Below are 4,771 nucleotides of genomic sequence, written 5' to 3' on the forward strand. Positions count from 1 at the left end.
AAAAAAAAAAAAAAAAAAAAAAAAAAAAATTCAACATTCTCTCATGGTTAAAAAAAGACAATTATCAGTAAACTGGGGATGGAGGGAAATTTCCTCAACTTGATAAAGAACATCACTAAAAACCTACAGCTAAAATCATACCTCATGGTGAAAGACCAAATGCTTCCCCCGTGAGATCAGGAACAAGGGATGTGTGTTCACTCTAACGAGTCTTATTCACCATAGCACTAGAAATAACAATAAGATAATAACTAGCCAGAATGATAAGGTAAAAAAGGAAATAAAAACATCCAGATTGAAATGGAAGAAATACAACTGTCCCTATTTGCAGAGGTCACGATTGCCTATGTAGAAATATCAAATAATCTACAAAAACCCATAGAACTTATAAATTATTTTTTAAATGTCACAGAAATAAGATCAACACATGCAAAACATCAATCACATATATGCTATCAAGGAGCACATGGAACTAAAAATTAAAAACACAGTACTATTTACAATTGCTCCAAAGAAAATAAAATACACATGCATAAATCTAGCAAAACATGTATACTATCTGTATCTTAGAAATGACATGATGCTGACAAAAAAAAAAATCAAAGAAAATAAATGGGAAGATATACTGTATTCATGGATTGGAAGACTCAACATTGTGAAGATGTCAGTTAATTCCAGTTGATCCTGGTTGATCCATAAATTGAATGCAATTTCTATCAAAATTCCAGCAAGATTTTTTATAGACATAGGCAAGCTTATTCAAAAATCTATATTGAAATGCAAAGGCCTATAAGAATGAAAATAAATTTGAATGACAAGAATAAGGTGGGAGGAATCAATGTTATTAATTTCAAGATTTATCAATCAAGGCAGTGTGATATTGGTGGAAGGACAGACTCATAGATCAGTGGAACAGAACAGGAACCCAGAAGCAGACCCACACAAAAACTCCCCTAATTGATTTTTTTTGTTGTTAGGTTGTTTTATTGAATTGTAAGGTTTCTCATCATATTCTGGATATAAGTTCTTTGTCAGATGCAAATGTTGCATCTGACTTGCTTTTTCATTTTCTCAATGGTGACATTTTAAGTCTAACGTAAAGCAAATACTCAGTGAATGTTGGTCATTATTGCTTTTGTTCAGCTTCCGGAATAAGTGCATCCAGGGCAACAGTCTCAATTTTTCTGGGGTCTCCAATCAGCTGTCCTGGGGAAAAGTAGTCTTCACCTGTGACAGGAGCCTCTTCTGGGCTAGGAGTAGTTACAGGGTCATGTCCTCTAGCTGGAATGAGTTTCTCTTAGTCTGTGCCCCTGTCAGGTCTAGACCAAAAGGATGGTCCCAAATCACAAGGTTTCTTTCCCCTGTGCATAGGTGTGACCCAGAAAGCTGACATTCTGTAAATGGCTTTAGGTGTCAAGAAATGAATGCCAGTGTGCCAAGCAAGATAACAGCATTGCAAGATGTCGATAAGAATGTTCTTAAACATGTCTTCTATGAATGCTGACATCTGTGGGGATGAAAGCTGAAAAGAGGTCATGTTTCTCTTTTGACATGTAAATTTAAATTAAATACACAAACAGTTAATATAAGAAGAAAACTTCTAGGTCAAGTGAACAAAAGTCTAACTTGAATCATAAAAACAGAGAGTCATGGCCACTCAATCAATTCCCATACTTGAGCCAGTTTACAGACCCAGAACCCCTTGAATGAAGGGGTGGCCAGGTCCCCTTGAGGAAGGACCATGGTACACCACCAAAAATTTGTACTATTAATCTTTCTCTCCTCCTTCCCCAAGGAGACCTGTGGCCTTTTACCAGAGTAACTATACGTTGGGGAAAGGGAAATACTCAGACCTTTCAGGGACTATTAGACACTGGTTCTGAATTGACATTGATTCTAGGAGACCCAAAACATTACAGTGGCCCTCCAGTTAGACTAGGTTCTTCTGGGGGTCAGGTTATTAATGGAGTCTTATCCCAGCTCTGACTTACTGTGGGTCCAGTGAGTCCCCGAACCCATTCTGTGGTTATTTCCCCAGTTCCAGAATGCATAATTGGAATAGACATACTTAGCAGCTGGCAACATCCCCACATTGGTTCCCTGACCTGTGGAGTGAGCACAATTATGGTGGGAAAGTCCAAATGGAAGCCATTAGAGCTGTCTCTACCTAGGAAAATTGTAAATCAAAAACAATATTGCATCCCTGGAGGGATTGCAGAGATTAGTCCTATTATCAAGGACTTGAAAGAGGCAGGGGTGGTGATTCCCACCATGTCCCCATTCAGCTCTCCTATTTGGCCTGTGAAGAAGACAGATGTTGGGCTCAGATGCAACTCAGTAATGCCAAAATGGTGATTTAGGCAAGGCCCTCTCCATGTGGCCACCTAAAGATGGCGCCAAGAGGAAGCAAGGTGGGAGGGGACAGCTGGGTTCCACATTTTGTTTTTGTTTAATTCCATTGGCAGCCCTGGTTTTCCATACTTGTGATCAAGGCATGATTGCTTAGTATAGCTTAAGGAACACCCATGCATGACCACATGATCTCTACCCTGATTGGCTGGGTGGAGGGAACTCCCTCTCTGGCAAAGCTTAAATATGCTTGCTTAACAAACAATAAATGGAACTGCTTGGTATAACCCCTGCCGAATCTGAGTGTCCTTTCCTCGGGGCTGAGTTGGCAGGCAGATCACTCACTCCCCCCCAGGGAGATCCCCTGGCCGTCTCTAGGGCCGAGGGGTGAAGCATTAGGGCAGCTTGCTCTTGGGTTCGGCATGGGAGAGGTTAGGAAAGGGAGGAAAAACCTGCTGGTGGTACCCAGCAGACAGATGGATCTTGGAGGATGACAGTGGATTAACATAAGCTTAACCAAGTAGTGACTCCAATTGAAGCTGCTGTTACAGATGTGGTTTCATTGCTTGAACAAATTAACACATCTCCGGGTACCTGGTATGCAGCTATTGATTTGGCAAATGCCTTTTTCTTCATCCCTGTCCATAAGGCCCACCAGAAACAGTTTGGTTTCACTTGGCAAGGCCAGCAATACACCTTTACTATATTACCTCAGGGGTATATCAATTCTCCAGCCCTATGTCACAATTTAGTTCGCAGGGAACTTGATCAGCTTTCCCTTCCACAAGACATTGTGCTGGTCCATTACATGGATAACATTATGCTGATTGGACCTAGTGAACATGAAATAGCAACTGCTCAGTACTTATTGGTAAGACATTTGTGCATCAGAGGATGGGAAGTAAACCAAACTAAAATTCAGGGGCCTTCTACCTCAATTAAATTTCTAGGGGTTCAGTGGTGTGGGGTATGTCGAGATATCCCTTCTAAGGTGAAGGATAAGTTGTTGCATCTGGCCCCTCCTACAACCAAGAAAGGCCTAGTGGGCCTATTTGGATTTTTGAGGCAACACATTCCTCATTTGGGTGTGTTACTACAGCCCATCTACCGAATGACACAAAAATCTGCTAGTTTTGATTGGGGCCCAGAGCAGGAGAAGGCTCTGCAACAGGTCCAGGCTGCTGTGCAAGCTGTTCTGCCGCTTGGACTATATGGTCCAGCAGACCCAATGGTCCTTGAGTGTCAGTGCAGATAAGAATGCAATATGGAGTATTTGGCAGGCCCCTACAGGTGAATCACAGTAGAGACCCTTAGGATTTTGGAGCAAGGCCCTGCCATCATCCTCAGATAACTACTCTCCTTTTGAGAAACAGATCTTGGCCTGCTGTTGGGCCTTAGTAGAAACTGAATGCTTGACTATGGACTACCAAGTTACTATGCAACCTGAGCTGCCCATCATGAACTGGGTGTTATCTGACCCAGCAAGTCATAAGGTTGGGCATACACAGCAGCACTAGATCATCAAATGGAAATAGTATATTTGTGATCGGGCCCAAGCAGGTCCTGAAGGCACAAGTAAGTTACATGAAGAAGTGGCCCAAATGCCCATGGTTCCTGCTACACTGACTTCTCTCCCCCAGCCTGCACCTGTGGCCTCATGGGGAGTTCCCTTTGATCAGTTGACAGAGGAAGACAAGGCTAGAACCTGGTTTACAGATGGTTCTGCACAATATGCAGGCACCACCCGAAAGTGGAGAGCTGCGGCACTGCACCTCTTTTCTGGGACGTCCTTGAAGGACAGTGATGAGGGCAAATCTTCTCAACGGGCAGAACTTCAGGCAGTGCACTTGGTTGTGCACTTTTCCTGGAAGGAGAAGTGTCCAGATGTGCGATCGTATACTGATTCATGGGTCATTGCCAGTGGTTTGGCGGATGGTCAGGGACATGGAAGGGACATGATTGGAAAATCAGCAAGAAAGAAATTTGGGGAAGAGGTATGTAGATGGACCTCTCAGAGTGGGCAAAGGATGTAAAGATATCTGTTTCCCATGTGAATGCCCATCAAAAGGTGACCTCAGCAGAGAAGGACTTTGATAATCAGGTGGACAGGATGACCCATTCTGCGGATACTAGTCAGCCTCTTTCTCCAGCCACCCCTGTCATTGCCCAGTGGGCTCATGAGCAAAGTGGCCATGGTGGCAGGGATGGAAGTTATGCATGGGCTCAGCAACATGGACTCCCACTCAACAAGGCTGATATGGCTACAGTGACCACTGAGTGCCCAATCTTCCAGCACCAGAGACCAACACTGAGCCCCCAATATGGCACCATTCCTTAGGGTGATCAGCCAGCCACCTGGTGGCAGGATGATTACATTGGACTGCTTCCATCGTAGAAGGGGTGTGTGGCAAGAAGTATGACA

Source organism: Galeopterus variegatus, unplaced genomic scaffold, assembly GCF_000696425.1.
Source record: "Galeopterus variegatus unplaced genomic scaffold, G_variegatus-3.0.2 Scaffold11681, whole genome shotgun sequence".
NCBI classification, from domain to species: Eukaryota; Metazoa; Chordata; class Mammalia; order Dermoptera; family Cynocephalidae; genus Galeopterus; species Galeopterus variegatus.